This window comes from Ixodes scapularis, unplaced genomic scaffold, assembly GCF_016920785.2.
Source record: "Ixodes scapularis isolate PalLabHiFi unplaced genomic scaffold, ASM1692078v2 PGA_scaffold6__148_contigs__length_123643588, whole genome shotgun sequence".
Taxonomy (NCBI): domain Eukaryota; kingdom Metazoa; phylum Arthropoda; class Arachnida; order Ixodida; family Ixodidae; genus Ixodes; species Ixodes scapularis.
Genome location: NW_024609881.1, coordinates 72,347,126 through 72,365,021, shown reverse-complemented (window position 1 = coordinate 72,365,021; position 17,896 = coordinate 72,347,126). Strand labels below are relative to the sequence as shown.

The 17,896-nt window shown below is 46.1% G+C and overlaps 1 non-coding gene across 1 annotated transcript; it reads right to left on the bottom strand.

Moving 5' to 3' along the window:
* Positions 1–17,110: 17,110 nt before the first annotated feature.
* On the bottom strand, positions 17,111–17,234 carry LOC115317904. Its single transcript, XR_003918135.2, has one exon. It is a non-coding gene; the product is annotated as a U5 spliceosomal RNA (small nuclear RNA).
* Between the last annotated feature and the right edge of the window lie 662 nt (positions 17,235–17,896).

The window sequence follows — 17,896 nt, the reverse complement described above, 5'->3', positions numbered from 1 at the left end:
AGAAGAAGAAGCTGCTGTCCTTCATTCATCCCCCTGAAGAAGTAACGAACGGTTTCGAAACGTAGGGTCGCTACTATTTCAATTTTTGGTTGGCGGATTATCTTATCTCTTTATTATTTACCCAACCAGAGAGAATTCTCTCAAACATGTTTACCTCTTTGCGTCGCTTTGTGTTCCACGACCATGCAACAAAAACTCCGCACACCAAATATTTCGAGCACCGAAATGTCCTAGACTCTTCAGACTGCTAGATGAAGCCTAAAACAAACTGCACCTACGCCACAGAAGAACGTCGCACGCCGGTTTCGACCATGCTGGTGGTTGAGACGACCGCGATTTGCAGCGGAGCTATGGAAGACGGTGGTGCGTTGGGCTGCAGCAAGCGCTCGCGCAACAAAAAAGAAGCGGAAACTACACGGCCAGCTTCTACCGTACTCCGGCGATCCCAACATCGGTGTGCACTGCGACGGAGATGCTGTCCAGAAAAAGAAGGCACGAATGGCATGCAGAGCCGGCTCAGGACAGACGTCGATGATGCGGCCGCTCATTATTGAGTTTGCGGGGCGCACTTATTTGTTAGCTTAGCGGTGTGTGACGCACTTTCATAACGTGTTTGTGAAAGCTGTGAGGGCCAATACGACACCGACGCGCTAAAGTTAGTGGCCCAAGTGATGACTTTCCACTACACCACAAGTTTGTGTGGTAGAAAGAAACAGTCAAGTGAGGTGCACCTTGTGTTGTTGAGCAGCGCTTCGCAAACATGGAACTCAGAAAATGTCGTTATGGTTGAGTTGGAAGTCACTTCCTAATGTACACAACTTCACCATTCGAAATAACATTCAATCTCGGCTCCTGCACCCAGCCGATCGATCGTCAAGTGGTTCTGTGTGCTTTAAGGTGTTTGCGTACAATAAAGCTTCTTTTTCGGACAAGGTAATCAATCTCGTGACATGCGCTCTACTGGTCATGCTCTCTTGTGACGTGCACTCTAATGGTAAGCGCGCTCCTATCGCAGCGCTCTCGAGTCGCGCGTTCTGACGTCGGCGCTCTAGTTACACTGAACTAGAATATAGACCTTTCCAATGTTTACAAATCCACAGCTCAGCGTGCGATCTCCACAGCTCAGCACGCGCGTGTGCGTCGCTCCGGAAAGCGAGCAAATCACGCGCCATACGCACGAACACTGAAAATGAAACCGGCCAGCAGCCCTTTTCTGGAAAGGTCTATAGGGGCAGTGGAAAAAATGTCGGCGGCGTCCCATCGGCCGTGTGAAGCCAGAAGTGCAGACTGCCGCGAGTGGCGCTGTTGTCGAAATCCGGAGGACATGGCCATTGTAACATGGGATATGGCGTCGCGTACGTTCTCGGATGGTTTCTGTAGTGTCTATGGTCGTTTTTGCAATTTGTTTTTGTGATTATCAAGTGCTTGGCATTGTGATTACATAGGTTCGAGTTTTGTCGCTATGCAATGAAAACGAAGAGAAAGAAGACGGATGCGCAGCGCTACGCGCCAGCATGCAAGACTGGTTACCCCAGTTTTCACTAAATTGTGGAAGTCGGCTTTAACCAATCTATTCATACACGTTGAAACACCCATGAAGCATTCAAAGGCCGCACTAATGAACCCCTAATATCAAAAACAGCTACGCTTGGCGCGAGCTTCGCTGGCAGGAGTGCTCCGGAATCGAACACCAGCGCCACCTGGCAGGTTCTACACGAAGCGCCTCACCTGGAGGCCGGCTAGTGTCGTGCGCTCGAAAGGGCCTCTCCAGTCTGAGTCCATCTTTGGAGAGCGATAACTAAATAAATTCTGGGCCGCTTCAAAAGCACTCGGGCATACACGTCATACACCTAGAGGAGATTCCTTATAATGAATTACAGACTGCTGAGTGTCGCCAGTGATGGTACAATTGACGGCGCGTATGCCCGAATTTGTGGGAAACGCCCCCTTTTTGGCCGATTTTGACGTCTGAGGCAACCTTTGGAGAGCGATAACTAAATAAATTCTGGGCCGCTTCAAAAGCACTCGGGCATACGCGTCAAAGACCTAGAGGAGATTTCTTATAATGAATTACAGACTGCTGAGTGTCGCCATTGATGGTACAATTGACGGCGCGTATGCCCGAATTTGTGGGAAACGCCCCCTTTTTGGCCGATTTTGACGTCTGAGGCAACTTTGGAGAGCGATAACTAAATAAATTCTGGGCCGCTTCAAGAGCACTCGGGCATACGCGTCATAGACCTAGAGGAGATTCCTTATAATGAATTACAGACTGCTGAGTGTCGCCATTGATGGTACAATTGACGGCGCGTATGCCCGAATTTGTGGGAAACGCCCCCTTTTTGGCCGATTTTGACGTCTGAGGCAACCTTTGGAGAGCGATAACTAAATAAATTCTGGGCCGCATCGAAAGCACTCGGGCATATCCGTCATAGACCTAGAGGAGATTCCTTATAATGAATTACAGACTGCTGAGTGTCGCCATTGATGGTACAATTGACGGCGCGTATGCCCGAATTTGTGGGAAACGCCCCCTTTTTGGCCGATTTTGACGTCTGAGGCAACCTTTGGAGAGCGATAACTAAATAAATTCTGGGCCGCTTCAAAAGCACTCGGGCATACACGTCATACACCCAGAGGAGATTCCTTATAATGAATTACAGACTGCTGAGTGTCGCCATTGATGGTACAATTGACGGCGCGTATGCCCGAATTTGTGGGAAACGCCCCCTTTTTGGCCGATTTTGACGTCTGAGGCAACCTTTGGAGAGCGATAACTAAATAAATTCTGGGCCGCTTCAAAAGCACTCGGGCATACGCGTCATAGACCTAGAGGAGATTTCTTATAATGAATTACAGACTGATGAGTGTCGCCATTGATGGTACAATTGACGGCGCGTATGCCCGACTTTGTGGGAAACGCCCCCTTTTTGGCCGATTTTGACGTCTGAGGCAACCTTTGGAGAGCGATAACTAAATAAATTCTGGGCCGCATCGAAAGCACTCGGGCATATGCGTCATAGACCAGAGGAGATTCCTTATAATGAATTACAGACTGCTGAGTGTCGCCATTGATGGTACAATTGACGGCGCGTATGCCCGAGTTTGTGGGAAACGCCCCCTTTTTGGCCGATTTTGACGTCTGAGGCAACCTTTGGAGAGCGATAACTAAATAAATTCTGGGCCGCTTCAAAAGCACTCGGGCATACACGTCATACACCTAGAGGAGATTCCTTATAATGAATTACAGACTGCTGAGTGTCGCCATTGATGGTACAATTGACGGCGCGTATGCCCGAATTTGTGGGAAACGCCCCCTTTTTGGCCGATTTTGACGTCTGAGGCAACCTTTGGAGAGCGATAACTAAATAAATTCTGGGCCGCTTCAAAAGCACTCGGGCATACGCGTCATAGACCTAGAGGAGATTCTTTATAATGAATTACAGACTGCTGAGTGTCGCCATTGATGGTACAATTGACGGCGCGTATGCCCGAATTTGTGGGAAACGCCCCCTTTTTGGCCGATTTTGACGTCTGAGGCAACCTTTGGAGAGCGATAACTAAATAAATTCTGGGCCGCTTCAAAAGCACTCGGGCATACACGTCATACACCTAGAGGAGATTCCTTATAATGAATTACAGACTGCTGAGTGTCGCCATTGATGGTACAATTGACGGCGCGTATGCCCGAATTTGTGGGAAACGCCCCCTTTTTGGCCGATTTTGACGTCTGAGGCAACCTTTGGAGAGCGATAACTAAATAAAGTCTGGGCCGCATCGAAAGCACTCGGGCATACGCGTCATAGACCTAGAGGAGATTCTTTATAATGAATTACAGACTGCTGAGTGTCGCCATTGATGGTACAATTGACGGCGCGTATGCCCGAATTTGTGGGAGACGGCCCCTTTTTGGCCGATTTTGACGTCTGAGGCAACCTTTGGAGAGCGATAACTAAATAAATTCTGGGCCGCATCGAAAGCACTCGGGCATATGCGTCATACACCTAGAGGAGATTCCTTATAATGAATTACAGACTGCTGAGTGTCGCCATTGATGGTACAATTGACGGCGCGTATGCCCGAATTTGTGGGAAACGCCCCCTTTTTGGCCGATTTTGACGTCTGAGGCAACCTTTGGAGAGCGATAACTAAATAAATTCTTTGGCCGCTTCAAGAGCACTCGGGCATACGCGTCATAGACCTAGAGGAGATTTCTTATAATGAATTACAGACTGCTGAGTGTCGCCATTGATGGTACAATTGACGGCGCGTATGCCCGAATTTGTGGGGAACGCCCCCTTTTTGGCCGATTTTGACGTCTGAGGCAACCTTTGGAGAGCGATAACTAAATGAATTCTGGGCCGCTTCAAAAGCACTCGGGCATACGCGTCATAGACCTAGAGGAGATTTCTTATAATGAATTACAGACTGCTGAGTGTCGCCATTGATGGTACAATTGACGGCGCGTATGCCCAAATTTGTGGGGAACGCCCCCCTTTTTGGCCGATTTTGACGTCTGAGGCAACCTTTGGAGAGCGATAACTAAATAAATTCTGGGCCGCTTCAAAAGCACTCGGGCATACGCGTCATAGACCTAGAGGAGATTTCTTATAATGAATTACAGACTGCTGAGTATCGCCATTGATGGTACAGTTGACGGCGCGTATGCCCGAATTTGTGGGAAACGCCCCCTTTTTGGCCGATTTTGACGTCTGAGGCAACCTTTGGAGAGCGATAACTAAATAAATTCTGGGCCGCTTCAAAAGCACTCGGGCATACGCGTCATAGACCTAGAGGAGATTCTTTATAATGAATTACAGACTGCTGAGTGTCGCCATTGATGGTACAATTGACGGCGCGTATGCCCGAATTTGTGGGAAACGCCCCCTTTTTGGCGGATTTTGACGTCTGAGGCAACCTTTGGAGAGCGATAACTAAATAAATTTCGGGGCCGCTTCAGAAGCTCTCGGGCATACACGTCATACACCTAGAGGAGATTCCTTATAATTAATTACAGACTGCTGAGTGTCGCCATTGATGGTACAATTGACGGCGCGTAAGCCCGAATTTGTGGGAAACGCCCCCTTTTTGGCCGATTTTGACGTCTGAGGCAACCTTTGGAGAGCGATAACTAAATAAATTCTGGGCCGCTTCAAAAGCACTCGGGCATACACGTCATACACCTAGATGAGATTCCTTATAATGAATTACAAACTGCTGAGTGTCGCCATTGATGGTACAATTGACGGCGCGTATGCCCGAATTTGTGGGAAACGCCCCCTTTTTGGCCGATTTTGACGTCTGAGGCAACCTTTGGAGAGTGATAACTAAATAAATTCTTGGCCGCTTCAAAAGCACTCGGGCATACGCGTCATAGACCTAGAGGAAATTTCTTATAATGAATTACAGACTGCTGAGTGTCGCCATTGATGGTACTATTGACGGCGCGTATGCCCGAATTTGTGGGAAACGCCCCCTTTTTGGCCGATTTTGACGTCTGAGGCAACCTTTGGAGAGCGATAACTAAATAAATTCTGGGCAGCTTCAAAAGCACTCGGGCATACGCGTCATAGACCTAGAGGAGATTCCTTATAATGAATTACAGACTGCTGAGTGTCGCCATTGATGGTACAATTGACGGCGCGTATGCCCGAATTTGTGGGAAACGCCCCCTTTTTGGCCGATTTTGACGTCTGAGGCAACCTTTGGAGAGCGATAACTAAATAAATTCTTGGCCGCTTCAAAAGCACTCGGGCATACGCGTCATAGACCTAGAGGAGATTTCTTATAATGAATTACAGACTGCTGAGTGTCGCCATTGATGGTACAATTGACGGCGCATATGCCCGAATTTGTGGGAAACGCCCCCTTTTTGGCCGATTTTGACGTCTGAGGCAACCTTTGGAGAGCGATAACTAAATAAATTCTGGGCCGCTTCAAAAGCACTCGGGCATACACGTCATACACCTAGAGGAGATTCCTTATAATGAATTACAGACTGCTGAGTGTCGCCATTGATGGTACAATTGACGGCGCGTATGCCCGAATTTGTGGGAAACGCCCCCTTTTTGGCCGATTTTGACGTCTGAGGCAACCTTTGGAGAGCGATAACTAAATAAAGTCTGGGCCGCATCGAAAGCACTCGGGCATACGCGTCATAGACCTAGAGGAGATTCTTTATAATGAATTACAGACTGCTGAGTGTCGCCATTGATGGTACAATTGACGGCGCGTATGCCCGAATTTGTGGGAGACGGCCCCTTTTTGGCCGATTTTGACGTCTGAGGCAACCTTTGGAGAGCGATAACTAAATAAATTCTGGGCCGCATCGAAAGCACTCGGGCATATGCGTCATACACCTAGAGGAGATTCCTTATAATGAATTACAGACTGCTGAGTGTCGCCATTGATGGTACAATTGACGGCGCGTATGCCCGAATTTGTGGGAAACGCCCCCTTTTTGGCCGATTTTGACGTCTGAGGCAACCTTTGGAGAGCGATAACTAAATAAATTCTTTGGCCGCTTCAAGAGCACTCGGGCATACGCGTCATAGACCTAGAGGAGATTTCTTATAATGAATTACAGACTGCTGAGTGTCGCCATTGATGGTACAATTGACGGCGCGTATGCCCGAATTTGTGGGGAACGCCCCCTTTTTGGCCGATTTTGACGTCTGAGGCAACCTTTGGAGAGCGATAACTAAATGAATTCTGGGCCGCTTCAAAAGCACTCGGGCATACGCGTCATAGACCTAGAGGAGATTTCTTATAATGAATTACAGACTGCTGAGTGTCGCCATTGATGGTACAATTGACGGCGCGTATGCCCAAATTTGTGGGGAACGCCCCCCTTTTTGGCCGATTTTGACGTCTGAGGCAACCTTTGGAGAGCGATAACTAAATAAATTCTGGGCCGCTTCAAAAGCACTCGGGCATACGCGTCATAGACCTAGAGGAGATTTCTTATAATGAATTACAGACTGCTGAGTATCGCCATTGATGGTACAGTTGACGGCGCGTATGCCCGAATTTGTGGGAAACGCCCCCTTTTTGGCCGATTTTGACGTCTGAGGCAACCTTTGGAGAGCGATAACTAAATAAATTCTGGGCCGCTTCAAAAGCACTCGGGCATACGCGTCATAGACCTAGAGGAGATTCTTTATAATGAATTACAGACTGCTGAGTGTCGCCATTGATGGTACAATTGACGGCGCGTATGCCCGAATTTGTGGGAAACGCCCCCTTTTTGGCGGATTTTGACGTCTGAGGCAACCTTTGGAGAGCGATAACTAAATAAATTTCGGGGCCGCTTCAGAAGCTCTCGGGCATACACGTCATACACCTAGAGGAGATTCCTTATAATTAATTACAGACTGCTGAGTGTCGCCATTGATGGTACAATTGACGGCGCGTAAGCCCGAATTTGTGGGAAACGCCCCCTTTTTGGCCGATTTTGACGTCTGAGGCAACCTTTGGAGAGCGATAACTAAATAAATTCTGGGCCGCTTCAAAAGCACTCGGGCATACACGTCATACACCTAGATGAGATTCCTTATAATGAATTACAAACTGCTGAGTGTCGCCATTGATGGTACAATTGACGGCGCGTATGCCCGAATTTGTGGGAAACGCCCCCTTTTTGGCCGATTTTGACGTCTGAGGCAACCTTTGGAGAGTGATAACTAAATAAATTCTTGGCCGCTTCAAAAGCACTCGGGCATACGCGTCATAGACCTAGAGGAAATTTCTTATAATGAATTACAGACTGCTGAGTGTCGCCATTGATGGTACTATTGACGGCGCGTATGCCCGAATTTGTGGGAAACGCCCCCTTTTTGGCCGATTTTGACGTCTGAGGCAACCTTTGGAGAGCGATAACTAAATAAATTCTGGGCAGCTTCAAAAGCACTCGGGCATACGCGTCATAGACCTAGAGGAGATTCCTTATAATGAATTACAGACTGCTGAGTGTCGCCATTGATGGTACAATTGACGGCGCGTATGCCCGAATTTGTGGGAAACGCCCCCTTTTTGGCCGATTTTGACGTCTGAGGCAACCTTTGGAGAGCGATAACTAAATAAATTCTTGGCCGCTTCAAAAGCACTCGGGCATACGCGTCATAGACCTAGAGGAGATTTCTTATAATGAATTACAGACTGCTGAGTGTCGCCATTGATGGTACAATTGACGGCGCATATGCCCGAATTTGTGGGAAACGCCCCCTTTTTGGTCGATTTTGACGTCTGAGGCAACCTTTGGAGAGTGATAACTAAATAAATTCTTGGCCGCTTCAAAAGCACTCGGGCATACGCGTCATAGACCTAGAGGAGATTCTTTATAATGAATTACAGACTGCTGAGTGTCGCCATTGATGGTACAATTGACGGCGCGTATGCCCGAATTTGTGGGAAACGCCCCCTTTTTGGCCGATTTTGACGTCTGAGGCAACCTTTGGAGAGCGATAACTAAATAAATTCTGGGCCACTTCAAAAGCACTCGGGCATACGCGTCATACACCTAGAGGAGATTCCTTATAATGAATTACAGACTGCTGAGTGTCGCCATTGATGGTACAATGGACGGCGCGTATGCCCAAATTTGTGGGAAACGCCCCTTTTTTGGCCGATTTTGACGGTTGAGGCAAGCTTTGGAGAGTGATAAATAAATAAATTCTGGGCCGCTTTAAAAGCTCTCGGGCATATGCGTCGCAGAACTGGAGGAGATGCATTATTATGGCTTATAGAGTACTGAGTGTCGCCATTGATGGTACAATTGGCGGCGCGTATGCCCAAATTTCTGGGACACACCCCTTTTTTGCCTAATTTTGACGTCTGAGGTTGTGATGACTTAAGAGATACTGGGCCGTTTCAAAAGCTCTTGGGCGCACGCGAAGAAAACCTACATAAGATTGATTAATTAGCAGTAACAGCGTGCTAAATGTCGCCATAAAAGTACTCTTCATGTCCCGTTTGCCAAAGTGTCTGGACCACGCCCACTCATTTTGGCATTTTTATTTTTAATAGCATTCTTGGAAGTGGAATAGCTGGTAAAATGAAATTTGGACACTTTGTAAAAGATAGTTCGGATCAAAAAACGCTTTGACTCCTTAATTATTCAGCGCTTTAAGTATAATGTATTTGAGCTAATTACGCGATAAGAACAAAAAAAAAAAAACCTGCATTTTGGTTTTGTGTTTATCAATTAAGAAAATATTCAGTGTAGTTTCCGTTTTGTTATACATTACATATGTTGCTAAAAAAATGTATTTAGGAACGCAACAACGTCACTGAATCCTCGAGTCTCCTCACCAACTGCGGATTCTTTTTGGTATTTAAAGCCCTGGGGAACCACTTTAAATTTAAGTAATTTGAAAATAAAAACTGTTTCCATGGAGCTAGAGACATTGGCTATTTATATAGCAAAATGCAACTAAATTGATCGTGTGGTTTTCTTAGGGTTTGCATCGAATGTTGAAAAGACGTATGATTTTTCTGCGGTTCGCCGTAGGAACCAATGAGTAAAAGTTTGGTTGCATTTTGGCCAGACTTAATATAAACCCAGGACCACGAAACTTCTCGTGGAGGTTGAGGGCAACGTATTAAAACGTGACACAAAAGTGCAAAGGGATTGAGTGATTAGTTTTCTTTGTATAAAAAAAGATCGCTTTGGTCCATTGAGTTACGGGCGCCGGCGCAGCGGCGGCCGATAGATGGCGTAAGTAGTAACGGCGCTCGCCTGTCCGAGAATCTTGGGGTTGTTCGCGACATCCCTACTTTCAAGATTTGTGGAGCAGAGCGAAGATTGCGGATGACTAAGCTAAGAACCCTGCCAGCCTTTTTCATGATCATATCATAACCTTTTGAGAATGATCTATGTATAGCCTAGGTAATTGTCGTCCTAAGATATGATTATTGTTGTTCAAGATGAGTTTCGAAGAAATGTCCAAACACTTGGTAATTTTTTTCGTCTTAATTGTTTGAGGTATCGCATTTAAATTAACACCACAGAAAGCACATATCGTTGCCATCTGCAGAATACAAAATAATGTATTTATTTTTTTTTTCACGTTGAGGAATAAATTAACTCATGGGGGAAGATTTATAATATTGCGCAAGTTCAGCACGTCACTAAAAAAAGCCATTTTTATTTCACTTTTTTTATTTTCTCATTGTACGTTTCTGGGACGTGCTTCTTTCAGCCTGTACACGTTTTTGATAGGAAAATCTTGATTCAAAGTTCTGGGCCTCTGAATATGCAAGAATACAACACTTCCGGCGGGTTCTTGATAGCTTGTTTTTCTCCAGCTTTTCATCCCCGCATTTATTGTTATGCTTTTTTTTTTTTTTTTTTTAATAATGGCACAGTTATTTAGGTTGAAAAGACATAGCTTTGAACTTCCGAACTACTAAATATGTGACGAGTGGTGTCCTCTGACGGCGAGTTTCTAAGAATGACCATCTACGCGATCTTTTATGCAGTAAAGAGCGACAGTAGCCATACATATGCATAAATAGATTAAAATAAGCTCGACCACGTTATCTTTCCTTGTATTGTTTTCTTCAACAGTCCGAAATATCTGGGAGGGGGGGGGGGGGGGGGGGGGAGCTGAAGCACCTCCCCCCTTCTCCCCCCGATTTTTTCTCTTCCGACGCCACATATGTGTTAGAACTCTCCTCGACCTCGAGTTGTGTCGGTTTCTGTGCTATTTGCTCGGCGTTTCTTCCGTCTCGGAAAATAAACCTCTAAAGCAATTACAAACTAAAAAAATTGTCAAGGTGCAGGCGAGCTGGTGTATGTTGATCATGATGCAAAATCCTGAGACTGAGAATGAAATTCGAAAGAAAAAGTGTAAGAAGACAGAGAAAAGGGGGCAGGGCAACGTCTCAATCTCAGCTCAGTTGAGTTCGAGACGTTGTACAGAGCTGAGTTTTCGGCTGAGTTGAGTTTGAGACGTTGTCCTGAGCTGAGTTTGCGACGTTGTTCTGTCCCCTTTTTTCTGCCGTCTTCCACTTTTTCTTTCAAATTTCATTCCCAGTCTCAGGATTTTGCATTATGTACAAACTAAACTTACTATATGCCAGCGTCACTCAGGCGGCGTTCGGTCGGATTACTACCCAGCGTGCAAGGGGGTAGGGAGGCAGTTTGCCAGATAGCTTCCAGGTTTTTCTGAGCCCCAACCACCTGCCTGTCCCTGGCCGTTTCGAACTGGACGAGTATCGTTAAACAGTGAGTGCGTTCGTGTGATACACGTTAAAGACGCTCCCCCCCCCCCCCCCCCCCCTCCCCGCGCGGTCACAATTCTTGATCTATGGTCACACTCACACATCATTCTGCACTGAAAATATTCCAACACATCCGGGACACTTGCCAACTTCGCGCAGACTAAATATCACACCCGGACTTTTCTAAACCTGATTTCGTGAAAACCAGTGAGGCGTGAAAACGTTATTTGAAACTGAAACTGTGGAGGAACATGAAAACCGGACTTCAAATTTTGCTTACTTGGACTTCTTTTTTGCTTACTTGGACTTAAAAGAAATTCTAAACCTTCAAAGTTTTTTTTCTTCAAATTTAGCCCTAAAAGAGGTTTAAAACCTTCGAAGTTTATATAGGAAGAAATTCGAATTTATCGAACCTTATGGTTCTAAAAATTCGAAACGTTCGATTTTTGGAATTTCATATCCAAAGAAAATCGAATTTTTCAACCTTCAGATTAAAAAAAAAATTCGAAATTTTTGATTTTTCGAACTTTAGATTCCAAGAAATTCAAAACTTTCGAATCTCTCGAATTTCAAGTTAGAACAGTTCGAATTTCTCGAACCTCAAGTAAAAAAATATATTCGAAATAATCGACCCCGAACTTTTGGAAACAGTGAAAGCTTCGATATTTTCGAATTCGAAACTCCTCGGTGTGTTAAAGTTGCGAACATTTCGTATTCAAACCTCGGTACGGCCGAAAATATCGAAATCTTTCGAATTCAAATCTCACTTCGGTTAAAAAATATCGAAACCTTTCGAATTCGAAAATGGTTCGCGGCACCCCTAAATGGCTACCCTTTGTAACAGGTGGCAGCTTGCGCAACCTAGCCTCGCTTGCACCTTTGCATTCAAACAATTTCGTCATCCCTTCTATATTAAAATTTGTATAAATTTTGGTCTAGGTCTAACACAACCTTCTGGCCAGTTTTTAATATTGACTGCGAAACGTCAAACACATTCATGCCGAGGTTTCGATCTCAAAGTTGGACGTGAACGCGTTCGTTCTTAACATGCACTCCTTTGATAATGTTACCATAAGAATAGGGAGTATTCACTGGACGCCATATTTGTGGGTGCTGTTTAGAGCGCATGCTCAGAACGAGCCCATATCAATAGGCTGCTAAGACCGGCATTTTTGATGGTGCGGAATGCACGTTGCAAAAGAACTGTGGAAGCTCGCCATCAGCACGCGCTCAGCATTAGCGCACACATATATGGCCGCCAGTGAATTCGCGACTCCAGCAAAACGGACGCCGCCATGCGGGAAAACCGGGAACCAGCCGGTCCAGGTCGCTCCGCGCCCCTCCGCGTCTCTGATGGCTTTCGCGGACAGTTGTTGTCGGCGCGATGGCGTACAGTGTAATTTCACGAAGGTCCGCCTGAGTGTTAATCAGTGTGGTGAAGCCTCAGTAGATTGTTTCCTTCCATCACGTGTTTGAAAGTCCGTTTACTCCACAACACACGGTTACGTGCTTTCGATTTCTTGGAGAGGGAGGAACCACGGAAAAACGTTTTGATTTCTTGTCTGTCTCGAAACAGATTCAAAGTGACGACTACTTGGTAACTGATAAAGGGTTTCTTTATAAGGATGTAGAACAGTGGACTGAAAACGACAGACGAGGCATTTCACTGGAGGGAGCACCAATGTCGCAGTCAAGTGAATGGGAAGGTTCGATAGGTGCTTTTGTTGAGTTTGGTTGTGTTCGATTAGCTTCAAGTTTGAGCCACCCACGCTGGTCGGTGCGTTGGCTATTCATCTTGGCTGCTTTTCATCGAAAAAGCCTCTGGACCACTCTGAAGGAGTTGGGCTGATTTCGAAATTACTTGATTCAGGAAAACCTGCTCGCTGCAAATGATGAATGAGGGAAATTATCTGTTTTCAAAAGGTGGGGGACGCGTCTCGCAACGTTAGAAGCTGTCACGGCATTTTGATCTATCGCGCCTCCAATATTTATATTATACCCCCGTCAAAGCCAGCAGCAATATATGTCTACATCGCTCAAATTGACCAACCACAAAAAAAAAAAATACTTCTTTTCTCCGTTCAGTGAACTCCAATGAAGACTCTCTTCAGTTTGTCTCCGTGCTGCCGGCTAAACCATTTGGCTAAGTTTAAGTAGTATCTCTCTGTCTGTCAAATAGACTTTTATTCGGCAGTTCACCTAATATCTAGTCAACTAAGCTCATATTTCGACTCAAAGAATATACTAATATCGTTTTAGTGGGACATAGTACGTAATATAATACATAACCCGCTCGTCAAAATGACTTCTCGATTGCTACTAAAACCTGAATTGAAATACGAGTATCAGCTGCTTAGTGAGGTGCCGGCGGGCTAACATGCTCCTTGGCTCAAGGAGCGCTTGCTTAATTTTCGTAATTTTCCTGCAGCCTGTGTTGTTGACCGAGCAGACAACTGGAGCTGTTTCTTGAACGTGGATACGCACAAAACCTCGATTTCGCGGACACAGAAGTCGCATGGTCGAGGCATCCAAGTTAGCTGAAAATTACTCTCGGTGGAAGAATTCTGTAGTCACTGCCACTTTCCTTAGATGATCAAAACTGATTAGTATTTTACCGCCCCTCCGGAGCCCATAGTTTCGGTTTTGAACGAAATCTCCGAAACGAAAGTTTGACATGAAAAGAACAAAAAACACCGGGAAAACAAAACCATGCTTTGCAAGTTTATGCGCACCGGCTGCACTTAACCGTCTCAGTTCAAATACCTATTAAATCGGGCACTAAACAAAAGGAAATCTGTTAAATTGAACGCGCCACCTGTTCAGGCAGCCCGGCCGAGCCGACGCGACCTGGACTCAGCCGCCATGTTTGTTTGGTGGAGGCGCCCCCTATTAGCCCCGAGAAGTTCGCGTGGCGCCCCCTTACGGCGAACCGGGATGACGTCACGGCGAGGAGAAAATTTTTCCCCGACTCGCCCCGCTCGCCCTGTGGAGGTTTGACGATGTTAGCTGTCGGCGCGCTCGTTTCTATTCAATTTTTTGTGCGTATTTCTTGTAGGAGGTGTAAATTTTAATATCTGGCTTTATTGAGCCATGGCCTGTAGCTGCAGGCTAAACTTCAAGCAACATTTCAGGCTTGGTTGACAGGGCAGGCAACGCATGAATCGCAGGTGGTATATGACAATAAAGAAATATGGTCACAATTGCAGGAGCATCACTATATATTTACATCTCACACAATAAATGCTGCTGATGGTTTGAATGAGTTGGCAGGTTATGTATACTACTTCGTGTCTTCTTTTTTTTTGTAACTCTGTTTTTAAACAAGATCGCCGAAGCAGAAAAGCTGCATGCTGCTCGAGCAACATGCTAAATACAGTCTGGGCCATGGGGAGAGTATCACAAGTAAGACAGCCCAAGTGCAGGGTCAAAGTAAAAAAACAAGGAACATTTATTATATACATTGCTCGCATTTGACCTTTGCTGAATTCGCATAGTATTTCAATGGACTACACGGGTGGTATCTGTGGACTTGTTTATATAAACCCTCAAGTAATGTGTAACAAACGTAAGCGAAGGTGTCTAGCTCGTTATTAGTCTCTTAAGCCCTAAAATTGAGATTTTACTTAAATCGAATTGTCCAGAAGCTAAAATATCAGAAGCTTTTCTCACGCAGACTCTCGCCCTTCGCAGGTTCCACATTTTCTGCTAGCACCTCCCAATGGACAGCCGTTTGAATGCTTGCTGTTCCTCCTGCTTCCTCTGCTATCAGAGAGTCCAGCTGTAGGGAGTTTGGAGGCTGAGGAAGCTTTTGGGGACCTGCAGCAGTGTCTCTTTTAATTGGAGATGACTATTCAAACGAACCGGTCTATTTTCCGAGTACCCGAGGCTTGATTAAAGAAAGAATGTCAGGAAAAAGTAGGAACATTCCAAATTACAGTACCAGGCACGTAGCCAGGGGGGAGGCCCATGGGGCCCGGGCCTTCCCCGAAATCTTCCATTTTGCATGGGTCCTCCTCTCCCCCTCCCCCTCATACAGCATTTTGTCATGGGTGCCCCCCCCCCTCCCCCCCCCCCCCCCCCCCCCGAAACAAAATCCTGGCTACGTGCCTGTACAGTACTATTGCTGTGCATATTTTGGGCAGTTTACTAGATCTCATACATGCAACGGGGGAAAATTCTGCTGTTTTTCTGCTACCTTACAAACTAATTTCCAGTAATTGTGCACCTTCTAAAAAAATAAAACATGCCTGCATACATGTATGAACTATATCATTAATTCACGAAGAGGCTACATTTATGTAAAACAATCCTGTTTGACGAGCACTTCAAAGGCCTTCATACCCAGGTCCTTTAAAACATCTGCGAACCAGCGCATGCAGAGCAGCACGCGCAGAGTCGGGGTTACGAGCTAATTTGCCGACCGACCAAAGGCCCTTGATATAAATGCTATTTAAAATGCCTGCAGAGCGGTATGTTATATTCTCCTAAATCATGAACATGCAAGGAACAGAATCCCAGCGCCTGAAACACTTACGCCGCCGCTTCACCGATTTCTCGCAAGATTGTTTAGTGTCGTGTGGACGGACGGGAAGGTTCATCGGCGGAATTGCCTCCGCCGATAGCTTTCCGGATTTGTAACCGAAATATAAAGGTAGTGACAAGAAGGCTTATCAAATGTACGGAAGCACGTCAATATCGGACTAACCCAGCGTCTTGTACACCGGGTAAACAGGTCCCGCTCCTCGAAGTGCTTGCGGCACACAACGCCAAACCAGGAAACCGGGGCAGGGAAGCGAGCCGGATGCGAGATCGCGGAGCGGCGTCCTCTCCCTGACGTCACGGTACACCTCACCCAATCAGGGCGCGGCGACCGCAGCGACGCTTGTGTTCGCTCTCGGGGCTAATAGGTCGCTGGAGTCGCGAATACTCCCAATACACAAAAGAGACGGAGAGGGAAGCTCTTTTCTCTTCATTCATCCTGTAACGCTTTTAATGTCGTTTCCCCCGATACTTCGCATCAAATGCTAGCAACGCGAATCCGTGGTGAGCGGGCGTCCATTAATTTACGAGAAAGAACTCGGGCTATGAAAAATCCTCAATTATGAAATACCGGGTGAAACAAGGAGACGGTAGGCTCTTTAAATCGACCGGAAAATTCGGTTTCTGAACCTATCGCGCTACGACCTTGTGCAGCGTTGCCCACAGATGGTGCATTTTTTTCTAAAATTTGCAAAGAGCGAACTTACCTGAGGAAAAAGTAAAGAAAGAAAAAGGCTTAGCTCCTATGGAAACGAAGCGACGCCTCCGGTCTGCAATCAACACGGCGCCGTTTCGCACGGTAGACAAGAGATGGCGCAACGAACGCAGCCAACGAATGAGCATACGGCGCCGAGAGCCAGCGTTTTTAGCAGACGATCTTTTCGAATCAAAAGCGGCGCGCGTTCCGCAAACGGCGACAGTTGCAGAAACAAAAACAGGCGCGGTAACAACAAGCAACTGCAGTTCCTTGTCTGCTAAAAACGCCGGTTCTCGGCATCGTCTGCTCGTTCGTTGGCGGCAGTTGGCGTCGCGACCGCTTGCGCCATCTCTTGTCTACCGTGCGAAACGGCGCCGTGTTGATTGCAGACCGGAGGCGTCGCTGCGTTTCCATAGGAGCTAAGCCTTTTTCTTTCTTTACTTTTTCCTCAGGTAAGTTCGCTCTTTGCAAATTTTACGAAAAAAAATGCACCATCTGTGGGCAACGCTGCACGAAGTCGTAGCGCGAGAAACCGAATTTTCCGGTCGATTTAAAGAGCCTACCGTCTCCTTGTTTCACCCGGTAGAATACCACTTCAATCAGTTCAAAAAGTCATTACTGTGATTCTCATTTTCGATTTCTTTCTTAGGCCGCTACCAAACGGTAGCAGCCTCCCAAAAATTGGCCTATAGGCTCATTGGAGTGCCCCTCCCCACGGTAATCTTTAGTAAAAGGCGAAAGATTAGGTCATTATATTGAGGAGAGGCCTGAGCATTAACTTCAAATTGGAGTAAAAACATGTAGCCTATCAAGACATGGCAGCCTTTCTCCTCTAGTTGTTGGTTCCGAAAATTCAATGCACGATAAAAGTTCACATATCCATGTCATATTTCTATAGTATTATCAATTTAAACCGCCATTTTACACATATCTCTACAATAAAATTTAAGTTTACTTAACTTTTCCGAGCAAAAAATTCCTTTAATACATTCTGTAATTTCTTCGCGAATCCGGCGCTGCATTGAAGTTTTCTTTTAACGTTGAAGCTGCGTCGTGACGTCACATACACGTAATGGTGCATTTCCGAACGGTCGGAGTTCAAAACTGTAACCTGTTAAAACTTTAAAAACAGGTCACTCTGGAGCGAGTTGGAACGCAAGCAAACGTTGATGAAATGAACACGACAAGGTTAGCGGTGAATTCTCGTGCGACAAGCTGAACATACAACAGCGGCAAAAGTCGGATGGAGGCTTCTTCTTTCTTGTGGTATTTTAAGTTTGGTTTAGAACTCTGTGTTCCTGCCAGTTCCAGCTTGTGATCCGCTCAAATTATGGGTTAGCGGACGGTGTCTGGGGACAGTCGGACTGGCGTGACAGCGGTCGTTGACTGAAAACGCCGAAAAGGCGGCATGGCGGACGTGCTACTGTTGCTGCGAGA